The sequence below is a fragment of the Nyctereutes procyonoides genome, unplaced genomic scaffold, assembly GCF_905146905.1.
Source record: "Nyctereutes procyonoides isolate TBG_1078 unplaced genomic scaffold, NYPRO_anot_genome, whole genome shotgun sequence".
Lineage (NCBI taxonomy): Eukaryota > Metazoa > Chordata > Mammalia > Carnivora > Canidae > Nyctereutes > Nyctereutes procyonoides.
Window position 1 is genome coordinate 14,106,918 of NW_026575132.1, and position 19,140 is coordinate 14,126,057.

The 19,140-nt window shown below is 36.3% G+C and overlaps 1 protein-coding gene and 1 pseudogene across 3 annotated transcripts in view; both read left to right on the top strand.

Moving 5' to 3' along the window:
• Positions 1–19,140, top strand: part of PARD3B (par-3 family cell polarity regulator beta) — a 991,638-nt gene that overhangs the window by 833,151 nt on the left and 139,347 nt on the right. The gene's annotated exons all lie outside the window — the stretch shown is intronic.
• LOC129522893 (40S ribosomal protein SA-like) lies at positions 17,872–18,992 on the top strand (annotated as a pseudogene).

Sequence of the window (19,140 nt, forward strand, 5' to 3'; positions counted from 1 at the left end):
GTAAATGTTGACCAGATCCGGTAGAAAAATTGTTTTCCTTACAGAATAATCAGCATATGCAAGGGTAAAGTGGACTGAAACAGCATGACATAATAGGGAAGCTCAGAAGCATCCAGAACATGGAGTGTGATGGGAAAGAAAGTAATGGAAATAGGAAATGCATCTGGAAAGCAGGTTAGAGCACATTATGAATGAATAGTTTCCATCTTGTGTTCACATATACTGATTGGTAGTAGCTGTCTGGAAATCTGTGCTAAGAATGGTTCTGAAGTTATGCTTAAATTGTGGTATATACACTGGGCTCCAGAGGATGAATGGAATATATGCACAATGTGTATTTATACATTGGTTAATCTCAAGGACAGTGGGAGCCATCAAAGTGTCATCATTGGGGAATGAGCTGTTCTGAATTTGGGGAAAATAGCTCTGCCAATTTGATGGCAAAGAGGAAGACGGTTAGACTATAAGGCAAATTAAGGTATGATTACAGTATTGAAAGATAGGAAGGGCCTAGAATAAGAGAGTGGCATTGGATATAGGAGAAAATAAGAAACAGCCAAAAACTTTAACTTAAAACTGAGAGAAAGTTGTTTAGCAGAGACCATAGAGGTGAGCCTTTCAAATACTTCAGGGAGGTCAATAGAGAACTAAGAAGAGGATATAGGAAATAGCCACTAAGAGGTCTTCAATTAATTTAGAACAATTTCAGTAGCTAGGTAGGAACAGAAGGAAATTGCAATGTGATGAGCATCGATAAAGCAGTAAGAACTTAGCAAGCTTGGCGAAAAAGAGAGCATTGTTATTATCAGATGGAAAAGGTTGCAACTTTGAAGTTCCTAACATAATAATACAGTTGATCCTTGAACAAAGCAGGGGTTAAGGGTACTGACCCCATTGCATAGTCAAAAATCTGCATATAACTTTTGACTCCCCCAAAACTTAACTCCTAATAGCCTACTATCTGATCAAGAAGCCTTACCAAAACAACAGTCAACACATATTTCATATTTTATATGTATTATAAACTGTATTCTTATAATAAAGTAAGCTATAGGAAAAAATTGTTAATCATAAGAAAGAGAAAATACATTTATAGTACTTAGTATTTATTTAAAAAGAAATCTTGTATAAGTGGACCTGCACAGCTGAAGCCAGTGTTGTTCAAGGGTCAACTGTATTTCAGAGTTAACAAGAGTATTCAGAGACCATCCAGAATAACCTTTTATATTATCATTGCAGAAACTAAGGCCCAGAGAAGATTGAGTGACTTGCCCAATATTACATAGTATGGAGTAAGGACTTTATTCTAGATTCCTTTATGTTATACAGTCTTCTTCCATTATGTTATATCGACACATTTCCTAGTTAAGGAAACTAGTACCAGATAGGTGCATTGGCATCTCTTTGGCTCCCAATATGCTAATGGCAGGTTAAATCTTGGACTTTGGAATGAGACTGACCTGAGTTCAATCCTCTTCCAGATATTACTGCATGACCTTCAGTAAGTTAACTTTTCTGAGATGCCATTTTTCATCTTCATGTGTATAGGTCAACAAACATTTGTTGAGTCTAAGTGCCAGGACATGAGTTCAGTACAGAGTTCATCAGGGACAAGGAGGAAGATGGGTACTTTTCTATAGAGCTTGTGGTTCACTGGAGGCCACATTTATACAAACACATAATGAGAATACAATATGGGAAGCATAGGATGACTGGTGCAGCCAGAGATGAGGGGGGGCTGTTGGAGGCACAGAGAATGATGTAGGGGTAAGAGAAAGCATGGTATGTTAGAGGAACTACAAGCGTTCAGTACAATAGAAACTTAAGTGAGAGAGTAAATGACAACAGATAAAAATGGAGAGTCTGAGAGCTGAACAAAAAGGAGATGATACACCCTTGGCAGGCTTTGATGGAGAGTTTGGATTCTATCCTGAGATGTGGAACAAGGGTAGGGGAGGGAGGGCTCACTAATGTGACACATAATCCTGGACTTCAGCTTACTGTTAAATGGCAATCTATCCTCACCTCCTTATTGCTAAAGGAGGATTATCATAACAGCCTTACATGTTATGATGGTTAAATACAATTTTACATTTTGCATTTTTTGTTATCTCTAAATAGAACAAATCTCTATTTGTCCATTATCTCTATGTCACAGGGACGTCATATGTGTGGCCCACAGTAACTTCCTAATAGGGACAACTAACTTCTGCCTCTTACCTCCATGCTTCTCAAGGCTTGACCCTGAATCTTCAGCCTTTCTAAGAAACACTTGGCTTATAAAAGATTCACCTGTAAATGATGGTGGCTAAAAACCAATCCCTAGCACTATGATAGGATCATAGGATTGGATTCTCATGGTGCTGGTTCTTCCAGGATTTGAATCTAGCAGGGGATGAGTCCTATCTCCAAATGTCTGACAGCTGTGTAGAGTAGAATGTGCTCATTTCTCACTGCAACAATCAGAAATTAAAGGTCTCCCATGGCAGAAAAACATTAAGGTTTATGTTTGAGTGAGCTTAGAACAACCCCAAGTAGGGGGAATAGAAGGTGTGTATGGCACTTGACATGGCTGCAGTTTTGCATTCACTCACATGATTACTTGACATTCTTTACTAGAGGTTGCCAAATATGTTTGATCAGACCCTAACCATAAAAATGCTTTTGGGTGTTAATTCACCAAAATTTGAACCTTTGATTCTAAGGGACATATACTTACTTACCTTACTACTATATGCATTATAGGTCATATTATAAAATAGAAATTAAAGAAGAATGAGATTTTTGGGGATGCCTGGATGGCTCAGGGGTTGAGCGCCTGCTTTCAGCCCAGGGCGTGATCCTGGAGTCCCAGGAACAAGTTCCACATCAGGCTCCCTGCATGGAGCCTGCTTCTCCCTCTGCCTGTGTCTCTGCCTCTCTCTCTCTCTCTGCCTCTCATGAATAAATAAATAAAATCTTTTTAAAAATGAGATTTTTTAAAAAATGATGAATAATAGTTCTATTTTCTTTCCCCCTCAAATGTGCACACAACCCATTTTGGAGACCACTTGTCTCCACTTCAGGCTCCATAAGGATAGGGACCTTGCATGCTTTTGTTCACCAAACCCCAGAGCAGTCTATACTAAATAAATATTGTTGGAATGAATGAATGAATCATTTGACAGATCATAGAGTTGAATGGGACTTTAGGGGGTCGAGTCATACATCCCATCCATCAGAAACATCTTCTCCACAAAATCCCTCACAGATGTCATTTAACCTATGTTGACTACTTATGGTGACAAGAATTTGTTAGACATCCTTTTCTTCTTTCAGATTACTCTAATTGATATAGAGGTGCTCACTTTGTATGCACCCAAATGCTGTCTCCATGTAACATTTACTATAGATCCTGAATTGACCTACCTAGACACAGAATCTAAGCCTCATTAGTATCCCCTCCTTTAGATATTTGAGGTGATTCTATGACTACTTTCATTAATAAATATTTACTGAACTCCAAGTATGTGCCAGGCTCTATGTTTAGGCCTGGCCTTACAAGGATGAGAAAACAAGAACATAGCCTTGAGAAGTATAATTATTTATCGAGTATAGACTCCTCTAGTTGTCCTAATCATTCAAATTAATAACCTATAGCCTTCTTGGGAGCCATATTCCAAATATGCTGAAGTATATTGAGTTTATGATTGCCTTCTATTGAGCATGGCATGGAGAACTGGACGCCATATTTAAGATATAGTGTGAAAAAAAGGCATAAAAAATCAACAGGACTCTTGTATCTTTTTAGCTTAATTTGTTATACTTATTAATGCTACCTTAACTTTTATATTAACTGTCATTATTAGCTTATATTGCACTTTTTACCTAAAAGCTCTATTTTTTTTGCTGTTTTGAGTTGCTATCAAGCCAAATATTCCCAAATATATTGTGCAAAATCCTTTATTTGTATAATTATTTCTTTAAACATAGGATATTCTCTTTATCTGAGTTAAATATTTGCTTGTTAGATTTAGTCCATTGTTGTAGCCAATGAAGATATTTTAAAGTATTGATTTTTTGTCCTCTAATATATTAGCTATCCTTCCTAGGTTTATACTATCCTCATATTTAATCATTATGGACTCATCCATGTCATTGATAAGATCATTGATCAATGTCAAGTATAATCCCTGCAACTCATCACTCAAAACCTCCATTAATAAACACGGTTTGGGATATTCAGTTAACTATTAATCCCATCTATTATTATTTAGTGTGCATTCTCTAATTCATCTGTGAACATTGTGGAAGACTTTGTCAAATATTTTAGTGATACTAAGGTGTACTGTGTTTGTGAGAAACCCTTGATTTATCAATCTAGTAACCCTAAGAAGAAAGGAAATTACTTGTTCTTGGTGAATCCTGCAGCTTTTTTCTCTACCAGATATTCACAAATAATGTGACCATTTAGACTAAGTTATGCAAAATAAGAATTTCTGTGGTCTAGTATAAGACTAGGCACTTAATACCTGTTTGTCAAATACTTACTGACTTAAGTATTACAGCTGTGAAATTAAGGTGGCCAACAGCACACTGCTTTCAATATCCCAGTTAAGTGGCCTTGATTCCCAGCAGGCATTCACCAATATTTGTAGGAAACTTTCATTGAGCTGTGTTCCATAGATCATACAAAGAAGTTTAGAAATTATCCTTAACCTCAGGGAACTCAGTCTAACAGCTAAAACTGTCTTACAAACAAATAATTATAGTATAATGTATTCCATTAGAATAGAGGTATATAAAAGATATGTTATAAAAATTATAAAATTGCATATGCACTTAATTTGGGAAAGACCTGAGACCGGGGGTTGGTCTTTCTAGGAACTTGATTCAAAGATATTAATTTTTTAAAGCCTCAGTTTCCTCACTATACAATGGGGATGAGAGTATACTCTATTTTCTATGGATTATTTGTGTAATAAATGAAATTATCCTAATGCTTGTTTCAATAAATATTGACTATAACTATTTAAGAAGGTCAGTAGATGACATATTATTGGACAATATTATATATTTATTGAGCTATATATTAAGAACAAAATAAAGCTATTTAGGAAGACCTAAAGCTGCTGACCCTTAAAGTCAAGGGTTTGGAAACCTGTTAGATTCTGTTTCATAATTCCAGCCCAATCTTCTTGGTGTATTTCAGTCATAAGAATTAGAAAGTAGAAACAGAAAAGAAGATGAAGGTTTACAAGGCATGAAAACTAGAAAGCAGCTCAGATTCTTTTAGGCCAGTCATATCATCTGCATATGTAAAGAACATAGTTATTACACATTTACCTACTTTTGTCAATTGCTTGTTAAAAACCATTCCTACCTCATTAGATGTCCCTAAGCTTGTCATCAGAACTAATGCTATCTTCCTGCCACTTGAATCTCTATTTGGTTTGGACTTGAGCTCAAGTAGTTGTCCATTGAATGAACTAGCGCAATTTCTGTGAGTCCCAGAAGAGCTGTCATTAACAATAGTGTGTCAAGTCATATCCTGTTTAGCTGTAAACAACAAAAAAATCCCAGCTGGTAAGTTTGTCTCACCCTTTAAAGAATTTAGGTAGTTTGGGCCTCACTGGGTAACCTCTTTCCATTTTTCTCCTATGCTTTCACATGTAGTTAGAACACTTTTTCATGTTACATTATGATGCTATGAAACCTGTTGTGACTCTGGGCTTTGTGTCCACTTTCCAAGGAGAAAGGGACAAATAACCAATGGACTATACCAGTCAAGTCTATCCCTTTGAAAAAATTTTCCAGAAGACCCCAACAACTTCTCACTGGCAAAAATCATATTTAGAGTTTCTTCCAGGTGCAAGAGAGTATTGAGAAATAGTATTTCATCTTTAATAAACAAAGATAAAGGAGAAAGGAGTTGGAAGTAGCTTATAGGGAGCCACCCCATGGCATCCACCACAAACAGATTACCTCTAGATAACTTGTCTTCTTTTTTTTCTCTTCTATTAATAATGCAAAAGTTATAGATTAATGCTACATAGCACTCTGTCCAAATATATATTAACTTCCTGTGGGAGGCTATCCTTATTATGTAGACCCTGTTTTATAGCTGAGACAGAAATATTTCAGTCTGAGTAACTTCTAATATCACTTAAGCAGGTGGAGAACATGACATACACTCTTAGTTTTCATGACCACTGAAAAGCATGCTTTGGAAAATTCTAATATAAGGGTGATGAAGTATAGAAAAAGTGTTAACAGGAACGCTTCCTAGCCAGGTGTGAACAGCTGAATGTGAAAATATCTTCTGGTATTTGGGCAATGCAGGGTAATTGATATCTAGTTTCTTGATTTCAGAGATTTGACACCTCTTTGAAGCACGACTCTGTCATGCACAGTTCATGCCTCTGTTGGTATGTGTTCCCAATCTCTCTCTAGTGATTTTTTCCTTTTATTTTTACTTCAGTTTAATGGCTTTTTGCTTTTGCTTCTGACTCACAGCTTTGCAAGGCTGTGTGTAGGGAGTTGAACAGTGAATACTGTAGATGAATTAGAGATGTGTTTTTAGTTTGTACAAACAGAGCCAAAGTGATCTCATTTCAGTTTGGGAATCTCAGTGATAAATGCCATTTCCATAGAGAGTTAAAATTCATCAGTTGAACAAAGCAATCATTTTTTTTCTTAAAACATATTACCATCAATTTTTAAGTGACTTTTAAACAATAATGAGAAATCTCTTAATGAAAGAATCTCTATGACCAGATAAGTGCTAATAGTAACTGATATACCATTAACTCTACTTCCCTCCATCCCCACTCTTTAAAACTTGATGTTCTCATTAATTTTTTTCTTTTCCATCTTCTGAGAGCCCTACTCTTGGGATTATGCTAGACTTGTATCTGCCTAAGTTGTCAGCTTCCAGGGGTGACAAATGTAGATAACCTTCTCTTTTATTATACATGAGCTAGACAAGGAGAGTTGGTACTTAGTGACCATCCATCTGCAAGACCTCCACCCCCTTGCCATCGTCAGCCATTGGTAGTAAGTGGACATGTTTGAAGAATGCTTGCCAAAGGGTTACTCTGACTTCTTAAAGCTGTCATTTAAGCACTGGCTCGAATGTTTTTCAAACAAATGACCTGATCCTTAAGCTTTATTTATCTAACTTATCCAGTTTACCAAGAGGAGGTAGGAGAGAGTGTGCAGAATTTCTTTAGACATATAAATAACACAAAGATAATAGAACAAGAATATAGTCTTCTGTGTTCTTGAGGGATGCAGTTGATATTTTGGAATATTAATGCGGGCATGCTATAATAAGGGTAAGCCAAAGATACTGTAGGAGCACCTGATAGGGGCACTGAATGCAGATCTGGATGGCCAAACAAGGCACTCCAAAGAAATCTATATTCTGACCTAAAGAACGAACAGAAATTAACTGAGCAAGCAGAAGAGCATGTGCAAAAAACCCAAAGAGAAAATGTGTTGCATTTGCAGAACTGCATATATCAGAAGATCTGTAGGGTAGTACATAGATTAGACCAGCTGGATGCAAGAAACATAGGTCAACATAAGCCATACTCTTAAAGGCCATATAATCTAAGATAAAACAATTAGTGTCTAGTTCAAGAGCAACAGGGAACCCTTGAAATGGGGATGCCATGTTCACATTTTTGCTTTAGAAAGATGACAGAAATCCTGTAGAGTGTGTATCTATTAAAACTCAATGTTCTCATTAATTTTTTTCCTTTCCATCTTCTGAGAGTCCTAATCTTGGGATTATACTAGATTTGTATCTGCCTAAGTTGTCAGCTTCCAGGAGTGACAAATGTAGATAAGTTATGAGAAATTGGAAGCTCAGAAAAATTAAGAAACTTACCTATTTTGCTACGAGTCATTAGTTGGCAGAGCCAGGATTCTAACCCAGATATGACTCCAAAACCCATGCATGAGCTTCCACCTACGTAGGGTTTTTTCAAACTGCAGATTGTAATCAACTGCAAGTTGTACATTTTGAAATCAGAGTAGTGAGATCAGTCAACATTTTTTAAGAAAATAGGATAGAAAAGATCATTACATAGATTATAATAGGCATAAGAATTATTTAATGATTTTTAATTAGATTCTATGTGTATGTAAAATGTACATATATACAGAATGTATATATATATAGCTGAGTTTTGGGGCATGATTACAAAATGCATTCATCACTGTAGATTACATTAAAAAATGGTGGAAGCCACTAAGCATGTGCAAAAAACATGCATGTTGCTCCTCACCTACCAGACATCCTTTCCCTCATTCATTCATGCATTCATTCCATTAAAATATTAGATGCCCAGGGGAATTTTAAAAAAGAAAACCATAGCTGGGGGCATCACAATGCCAGATTTCAGGTTGTACTACAAAGCTGTGGTCATCAAAACAGTGTGGTACTGGCACAAAAACAGACACATAGATCAATGGAACAGAATAGAGAATCCAGAAGTGGACCCTCAACTTTATGGTCAACTAATATTCGATAAAGGAGGAAAGACTATCCACTGGAAGAAAGACAGTTTCTTCAATAAATGGTGCTGGGAAAATTGGACATCCACGTGCAGAAGAATGAAACTAGACCACTCTCACCATACACAAAGATAAACTCAAAATGGATGAAAGATCTAAATGTGAGACAAGATTCCATCAAAATCCTAGAGAAGAACACACGCAACACCCTTTTTGAACTCAGCCACAGTAACTTCTTGCAAGATACCTCCATGAAAGCAAAAGAAATAAAAGCAAAAATGAACTATTGGGACTTCATCAAGATAAGAAGCTTTTGCACAGCAAAGGATACAGTCTACAAAACTAAAAGACAACCTACAGAATGGGAGAAGATATTTGCAAATAACATATCAGATAAAGGGCTAGTTTCCAAAATCTATAAAGAACTTATTAAACTCAACACCAAAGAAACAAACAATCCAATCATGAAATAGGCAAAAGACATGAACCAGAAATCTCACAGAGGAAGACACAGACATGGCCAACATGCACATGAGAAAATGCTCTGCATCACTTGCCATCAGGGAAATACAAATCAAAACCACAATGAGATCCCACCTCACACCAGTGAGAATGGGGAAAATTAACAAAGCAGGAAACCACAAATGTTTGAGAGGATGCGGAGAAAGGGGAACCCTCTTGCACTGTTGGTGGGAATGTGAACTAGTGCAGCCACTCTGGGAAACTGGGTGGAGGTTCCTCAAAGAGTTAAAAATAGACCTGCCCTACGACCCAGCAATTGCACTGCTGGGGATTTACCCCAAAGATACAGATGCAATGAAACGCCGGGACACCTGCACCCTGATGTTTCTAGCAGCAATGTCCACAATAGCCAAACTATGGAAGGAGCCTCGGTGTCCATCGAAAGATGAATGGATAAAGAAGATGTGGTTTATGTATACAATGGAATATTCCTCAGCCATTAGAAACGACAAATACCCACCATTTGCTTCAACGTGGATGGAACTGGAGGGTATTATGCTGAGTGAAGTAAGTCAATCGGAGAAGGACAAACATTATACGGTCTCATTCATTTGGGGAATATAAATAATAGTGAAAGGGAATAGAAGGGAAGGGAGAAGAAATGGGTAGGAAATATCAGAAATGGAGACAGAACATGAAGACTCCTAACTCTGGGAAATGAACTAGGGGTGGTGGAAGAGGAGGAGGGCGGGGGGTGGGGGTGAATGGGTGACGGGCCCTGAAGGGAGCACTTGATGGAATGAGCACTGAGTGTTATTCTGTATGTTGGCAAATTGAACACCAATAAAAAATAAATTTATTATTTAAAAAAAATTTTTAAAAATAAAATATTAGATGCCTATCATGGGCAAAGCATCCTCCTCAGAGGTGTGGAGGTACAAGCACACCAGAATCCTTGGGCTTTGACCTACTTCTCTGTAGTAGTGCTAGATTTGTGTTGATCTACCACACTTACTCCAAGCCTCTTGTGACCTGTGGTTTGCATTAATCTATTAGGCTAAGCCACATACCTTTTCATTACACAGTCTTTGCTAATGTTAAAGACAGATTCCAAAGTGCCCTCTTTATAATTTCTGTATTTAATGCGATGTGTAATCAGGAAGAGGCCATTGTTAGGTCAATTGCTTTCCTATATTTATCTTTTCAAACAATAAATAATCAGTGGGATGAGAAAGGGCAGTAAAAGATAGTTTTAATGTTAATACTCATAAATATCCAACATCTTGAAGAGATGTTTTAATATTTATATGCTGTGGAATACCCTCCCCTCTGGAGAGCTGACTGAGGATTGATATGTACCCATCCAGAAATAGAATTCAAGAGATGTAATTTTACACAGACTTTTAATTAATCCTGAGCAAGCACTCTGGATTCCCTCAAACTTGGCCATTACTCAGCTTCTCACTTTCCAAATCACTAAGATCTCTGAGCACAAAGCTAGGAGGAATATTCTCTTCAATGCAAATGCAGTGGATTTTCTATATCAAGGTCAGGAGGTGGTCTGGGCCTGAGCCATAACCGTCTTTAGAGCAAAGCCTGATAGGATATTCTTAAGCCACTTTCTCTACTGATTTCTGACCTTCTCACTGGTTTAGTTTCCTCGTCTATAAAGTGGACATAAACATACTGCCTACATAAGACTGTTCAAGAATTTTACTATACACACACACACACATGCATACTGTATACATATATATATATATATACACACACAAAAAAAATCTGTCCATTATATGCATCATTTAAGTTACTATTATATATACTAGTATCTAGGTATTTATATCATTAAGGTTACTATTAATCAACTAGGAATGAATTGAAGTTGAGTGGAGAATTCTAAAAGGCTCTTCTCCATTTAGTAGATTTTTTTTTAATTTGGTAGGCCATTTCTTGCCAACATTTTTCATGTATTTTATTTGCTTTTTTCATAACCATATGTTTATAGTTATTTATATAGTAATATTTCATACAGTTATAATTATTTTGAACTCTTTATTTTGAACTTTTTATAAAGTCACAGGAAGTTGCAAATATAGCACAGAGAAATCCTTGTACTCTTCACCAAGTTTTATCCAATAGCTACCTCAACATAATTATAGTAAAATATGAAAACCAATAATTTGACATTGGTACAAGGTGTGTATAGTTCTATGCCAATTTTATCTCCATGTGACCACTGCTACAATCAAGATACAGAACTATTTCATCATCACAAATATATTCCTTATGCTATCCCTTTATAGTTACACATCTTTCTTTCTGCCATTCCCAATCCCTGGAAGCCACTAATCTGTTTTTCCATCTCTGTAATCTTGTCATTTCTAAAATACTACCTAAATGGAATTAAATAAATGGGGAACTTTTTTCACACAAAGTGGTGACCTTGAGATCCATCCAAGCCATTGTAGGTATCAATAGTTCATTCCTATTTATTGCTAAGTAATATTCCAAGGTATTGATGCACCATAGTTTGTTCAATCATTTACCTATTGAGGGACATTTTAGTTGTTTCCAGTTTGAGGTTGGCTATTACAAACAGACCTGCTATAAATAATCATCTACGAATTTTGTGTGACCATAAGCTTTATTTCTTCTTTTTCTATCTACTAGGTCTTTTATTTCCTTTTCTTGCTCCATTGCACTGGCTAGAATTTCCCATACTATGTTGAATACCAATAGTGAAAGGAAACATTCTTGACTTGTTCTTAATCTTAGGAGAAAATTATTTGGTCTTTCCCCTGTTGAGTATGATGTTGGCCATAGGTTTTTTGTAGATGTATTTATCAAATTGAGGAAATGTCCTTAATTTCTAGTTTTCTGAGGGTTTTATCACAAATGGATATTAAGTCTTATCAGATTATTTTTCTTCCTCAACTGATATGATTATGTGATTTTTCTTTTCTAGCCTATTAACATGTTGGATTATGGCTTTTCAAACACTGAACTAGCCTTGTATCTGGGAATAAAGTCTATTTGGTCATGGTATATAATTCTTTTCATGCATTACTTAATTTCATTGGTTAATATTTTATATATGTGCTGCCAAAGCAAGCACCATTTGTTAATATTTTGATAAAAATTTTTCAACTACATTCATGAGAGATATTGGTCAGTAGTTTCATTTTGTTTTCTTTTGTTTTGTATTCTTATTGGGTTTGGTACCAGGGTTCACTGGTTTTATTGAATGGGAAGGGAAGTCTTACCTCTTTTTCTGGAAAAAATTGTATATAGCTGGTGTTATTGCCTTTTTAAACATGTGGTAAAATTCTCCAGAGAAATAATCTAGGTTTAGAGATTTCTTTTTTGGGAGGTTTTTTATTATAAATTTGATGTCCTTAATAATTAGAAGACTATTCCAATTATCCCATATTGTGTGAATTGTAGTAGCTTTCACTTTGGTAAGAATTGGTCTATTTAAGTTGTCAAATTTATGTGTGGAGTTGTTCATAGCATTTCTTTATTGTCCTCTTGATAGGATGTTCTCTTATTGAATTGCAGAATCTGTTGTAATATTATCCTCTGTTTCATTCCCGATATTTGTAATTTGTCCCTTCTTTTTACTTTGTTGGTCTTACTGGAGCTTTGTCAATTTTATTGATCTTTTTCAATTTTATTGATCTTTTCAAATTTTATTGATCAGCTATTTTGTTTTATTAATTTTCTCTATTATATTTCTGTTTCTAATTTTATTGATTTCTGTTCTTTATCATTTCTATTTTTCTGCTTGCTTTGTTGGGTTCCCTCCCTCCTCTTTTTTTTAGTTTCTTAAAGTGGAGTTTAAATTTTGTATTTGGGACTTTCCTTTTTTCTAATGGAAACATGTCTATGGAAGCATCCTATATATTTTGATATGTTGTGCTTGCATTTCATTCAGTTCAATGTTTGTTTGTTTTTAATTTTCCTTGGAACTTGTTTGATCCATACATTATATAGAAGTGTGTTGTTTCATCTCCAAATGATGAGAGACTTTCCAATTATCTTTCTGCTGCTTTCTAGTTTTATCCCATTTTGGTTAAAGTTAAAATAGCTTCCTACAAATGTGGATTTATTCATTTTTCCTTTTAGTCTTGTCATTTTGGCTTTCTACATTTTGAAGCTTGTTATCAGGTTTACAAAAATTTGGGAATGTCATGAGTTCCTATAGGATTGACCCTTTTATGATCATAATTCATCATACTTTATTCCTAGTAATGACTATAGCTTCAAAGTTAACTCTGATATTGATCTAGATATAGCATAGCATCTTTCTTTTGCTTAATTTTTGCTTAGTATATATTTTTCTTCTCTTCACTTTCAATATTTTCTGGATCCTTATATTTAAAGTGTCTTTTTAAGAAGCACATAATTAGATTTTGGTTTGTTTTCATATCCAGTCAGACAATCTGTATTTTAATTGTAGTAATTTAGTCTGTTTACACTTAATGGTACTGCAGATATACTGTGGTTTAAACCTCTTGTTCTCCACTTTCTACTTTTCCACCCATTCTATGTTTATTTTTCTCTCCTCCCTTCTTTTTAAAGTCTATTAACCAAGAATTTTGGGTCAGCCCCAGTGTCTCAGTGGTTTAGCGCCGCCTTCAGCCCAGGGTGGGATCCTGGAGACCCGGGATCGGGTCCCATGTCGGGCTCCCTGCATGGAGCCTACTTCTCCCTTTGCCTGTTCCTCTCTCTCTCTATGTCTCTCATGCATAAATAAATAAAATCTTTAAAAAAAATAATTTTGTATGATTCATTTTTTTTACCTCTGTGAATGAATGTTATGCTTTCTCCTCTCCTTTTAGTACCTTTATTACTCAAAGGATTATAATATACATTCTTGATTTATTGTATTTCAAAATAAATTAGTACTTTTGTCATTTCCTAAACAATGCATAGAATTTGGAATACTTTAACTACATTTAATCCCTCCTGCTTTTTAGGCTATGTTTTCATGTATTTTAAGTATACATATGCTTTGAGCTGAAAGCACGATGTAATTATTATTCTATATGGTAACTAGTTGGGTTTTTTTTAAGATTTTATTTATTTATTTGAGAAAAAGAGAGAGCAGAGGAAGGGAGGGGCAGAAACAGGGGGAAGGAAAGAATCTCAAGAAGAGTCCAAGCTGACTGTGGAGCATGACATAGGGCTCAGTCTCACAACCCTGAGATCATGATCTGAACCAAGGCAAATGCTCAACCTACTGAGGTGAGCCACCCAAGCACCCACTGTTTATTTTAACTGTTTCTGTTGTTCTTTATTTCTTCCTGAATGTTTTGCTTCTATCTGGAATATTACTCATTTACCTTTTATAATTTCCCTAGTATTTATTTTTTTTAATTTTTTTACTTATTTATGATAGTCATAGAGAGAGAGAGAGAGAGGCAGAGACACAGGCAGAGGGAGAAGCAAGCTCCATGCACCTGGAGCCCGACGTGGGATTCAATCCCGGGTCTCCAGGATCGCGCCCTGGGCCAAAGGCAGGCGCCAAACCGCTGCGCCACCCAGGGATCCCTCCCTAGTATTTATTGTAGCAAATCCTCTGTTTTTATTTTTTATAATTTTATCCTTTTTTTGAGGATATTTTCTCTGGGTATGTAGTTATCAGATCTTTTTCTTCTTTTAATATTTAAAAAATATAATACCGTTGTTTTCTGGCTTTCAGTGTTTTCTCCAAAGTCCATTGTCAGTTATTCCCTTGAAGAAAATGTATCTGTTTGTCTTCAATTGCTTTAAACTTTTCTATGTCTTTGCTTTTCAACAGTTTCACTACAATGTACCTATGTGTGTGCATGTGCATATGTGTTGCTGTATTTAAAACTGAGTAAGTGGGCACCTAGGTAGCTCAGTGGTTGAGCATCTGCCTTCAGCTCAGGTCGTGATCCCGGGATCCTGGAGTTGAGTTCCACATCAGGCTCCCAACAGGGAGTCTGCCTCTCCCTCTGCCTATGTCTCTACCTCTCTCAGTGTATCTCTCATGAATAAATAAAATAATTTTTATTTATCAAAATAAATATCAAAATACTTATCTAAATAAATTGGGTAAGGGTTTGTAGACCTTCTTAAATCTGTTTTTCATCAATTTTGGAAAATTCTCAGACAATATCTCTTCACATTTTGTTTTGTACCATTCTCTTTTTTTGGTACTCTAATAATGCAAAAATATTAGATCTTTTTGTACAGGTACATGTTTCTTGGTTCTGTGCTTTTTTTTTTAAGCTGTGATCGTTTGATTATTTTTAAATGCTTTGTCTTCCGATGTATTAATTTTTCCTTTAGCTGTGTCATCTTCTATTAAACCCATTTATTGAGCTCTTAACTTTAGTTATGGTGATTTTCAGTTTTAGTGTGTCCATTTGATTTACCCTGAGATTATACTTCTGTGATTAAATTCTCCATCTTGTCATCTTTTTCTTGAACATATTTAATTATAGTTATTTTGAGAACCATATATAATAATGTAAATATCTGGATTAGCTTTGAGTCTATTTACATGATTTGATTTTCCACCTTGTTTTTAAGCCTTTGGTCCTATCTCCTGGTATGCATTGATTGAATGCTAGACTTAGTGCTTAAAAATTGTAGAAATAATCTCAGGCTGATGTTATCTTTTTCCAGAGAGGGTTTACTTTGCTTTTTGACAGGCAAATTAGGGTCATATTGATTTATTCTAGTCTTAGATTTAGATGACTGGAAGCTGGGTTTCAGTTGTTGTAAGGGATAGTCTATTTGTAGTCTATTTATCTTGACTCCTGGGTATAGCTTTTCTATATTCCTAACCGTACATCTGAATTGTTTACTAGACTCTTCTTTGTTAGCAGACCATGGACTCTAATTTCTATCTTGCCAATCCTATGAGAATGTCAAAATCTCTTCTCAGTCTCCAAGTCTCTTAGCCTTTAAGCTCTGCTCATTTTATTTAGCATCTGAATCTGTACCACTTACGAATTAGTAAAAGACTTGCAGGGAAAAGTGCCACAGAATATTAGGCTCATTCAATCTACTTATCTACTTTTTCAGAATCATTCTTGTTCCCTCAGGTTCTGGCTCCTTTAACTCACTAAAGCTTTCAAGCAGGTTTTTAATTTTTTTTTCCATGTCTGTCCAGTTATTCCAGTTCTTCTCACAAAAGTGAGAATGCAGCAAAGTCTTCCACCATTACCAAAAATGAAACTCCCTTATCCATTTTTAATGCTAAGTGTTAATATCATAATAATGTAAATTTATAGTTAATACGCTTTGTTATTAATGGGCTAAAAGAACAAATACATATGAAAGCCATATGTAAAGGACCTAATACATAGTAGGTACTCATAGTAGGCACTCTAAATGATTTTAGATTTGAATTTAAATACATACTGATTTTGGAGAAGGTATTGAAGAGATTGGTCATTAGCATTCAGTTGTTTTCATGTTGGTCTTTCTTTTTGATGCCCCACAGTACAGCAATCACTCTATGCTCTTGAGCATTGGTCTCATGAACCTTTACATCAGTATCATTTCCAGAAGTTATCTCTCTCTACCATGCTCTCACTCAGAGACACTGGAGGCCATCCTCACCATTTTGGTGAACAAGAGGGAGGACAGATTTGTTTTCTCTCATAGTTCATGTCTCAGTGTTGTTCCATAAAGAATAGCTAATCTTATGGTGCTCCACTTCTATCACAGCTTCTACTTGCTGCCGCTTTCTTCCTGCCTTTTTCTTCAGGCAGTGAGGCCAGTGTTGGTGAAAGCTGGCAAGTATCTTGAAAACTGGTTTATCTGGGTACTTATATGCATGAAAACTAAGAAATGCCAAGAAAAAGAAACAGAACTAGATCTAAGTATTTTAGAAATTTGGGGTATTACAGTTTCAAAAGGCTCATATGTGCATAATTCCAGTTTCAAGTCTGGAAAACAGCTTTCACAAGTGTATATGATTTCCAAGTCTCAAAACTAACTCACTGGAAAACAAGAAATGTAAAGCAGTAGACTTCAGTCATAATTTTCAGGTCATTTGAGTCTATGTGCAGTTTTGAAGAGGCTCGGTTCATAAACTTCCTTTTGGGTCATTTTTTTTTTTCTGTGGGAGAATTTCTCCAAACTTTCCTATATCAAATAAAGTATGTCCAGCATCTGTTCAGGTATGAGCTTTAGGCTCTAGAAGCATAATATTTAGGATGATTTTCAAGACTAAGGATGATGAAAGTGATGGTACCTTAACATAGTATTCATTGGACACTTAATATATCCTCAGTATTAAGATATATATATATATATATATATATATATATATATATATATATATAGTGTTGCCTCTTGAGCAATGTTTAAATGTCTATTACTTCTCTTGAGATTATTATCTAAGTGTTTTCAAGTGTTTTCAAAGCATAGAATTTGAAGTTCCTAAGTGTGAATCTTAATTCGACCACTCAGTGGTCCTTGGCCATAGTATGTAACATCTTTGAGCCTCTCTTCACCTCTAGGGTGAAAATGATACCATATCTCATAGGATTTTTGGACATGTAAAGAGTTGATGCATGTCAAACCTGTAGCACAGTGGCCTTGTATTGAGTGCTCATTTTAGTCATGTTTTTCCCTCATTTTTCTACCACTGTTTGTTAAGATGCCTTCTCTTTCACTACATCAGTCAGGTGAAGAAGTAGAGAATAGAGATATCTAAAAATATAAGAAAAAGGGATTACAGGAACCATTGATGATATGTCCTGAACCTGTTTAGCTCCAGGCCAGGGCTTAGGAAACAGGGTTCTTTAACACTCATGTGAGTTCCATAAAATTTACTTCTTAATAGATCCTCATTCAACCTGGGGAGGGGGCCCTATCACATGGTTTTGCATTCCCATCATAACTTAAAGGGAAACTTTCAAAATGTCCAGAGCCCTTGACACCCTGCAAATGAAGGAAGAGGATGTCCTCAAATTCCTTGCAGCAGGAACCCACTTAGGAGGCACCAACATTGACTTCCAAATGGAACAGTACATATACAAAAGGAAGAGTCTACATCATAAATCTGAAGAGAGGGGATCCCTGGGTGGCTCAGCAGTTTAGTGCCTGTCTTCGGCTCAGGACATGATCCTGGAGACCCGGGATCAAGTCCCACATCGGGCTCCCTGAATGGAGCCTGCTTCTCCTCTGTGTTTCTGCCTCTCTCTGTCTCTCTGTCTCTCTCTGTCTCTCATGAGTGAATAAATAAAATATTTTTATTAAATAATAAATAAATAAATAAATAAATAAATAAATAAATAAATAAGAAGGGAACCTGGGAGAAACTTCTGCTGGCAGCTGATGCTGTTGTTGCCATCAGCTCAGCTCATGTCGATGCCATATCATTCATTCCCTGGCCAGGAATACTGGCCAGTGAGCTATGCCAAAGTTCACTGCTGCTTCCAGAGCCACTCGTATTGTTGTCTCCTTCTTTCCTGGAAACTTCACTAACCAGATCCAGGCAGCCTTCTGGGAGCTGAGACTTCTGGTGGTTACTATTCCCAGGGCTGATCACCAGCTCTTACAGAGGCATCTTATGTTAAACCTATCATTGCTCTGTGTAATAGACTCTCCCCTGCACCATGTGGACATTGCCATCTCCTGCAACAGGGGAGCTCACTCAGTGAGTCTGGTGTGGTGGATGATGGCCTGGGAAGTTCTACGCATGCATGGCACCATTTCCTGTGAACACCCATGGGAGGCCATGTCTGATCTCTAGTTCTACAGAGATCCTGAAGAGATTGGAGAGGAAGATCAGGCCACTACTGAAATGGCCATGACCAAGGAGGAATTTCAGGGTGAATGGACTGCTCCAGCTCCTGAGTTCACTCAACTTAAAGTCGCAGACTGGTCTGAAGGCATGCAGGTGCTCTCTGTGCCTATTCAGTAGTTTCCTACTGAAGACTAGAGCACTAGAGCATTCAGTCTGCCACTGAAGCCTGGTCTGTAGCTCCCACTGCTCAGGCTACTGTGAATGGCTAGGAACAGCCACTGAGTGGTCTTAAGTTTCTCTTCCACAAAGACAAACAAAATGGAAATAAGACTGATGGAAAATAAACAGTTTCTAAGAAAAAAAATCCCCATTCATTCAACAAATATTTGTTGAGTGAAATTTGGACAAAGTCCTTACTGTCATGGAAGTTAAGATCTACT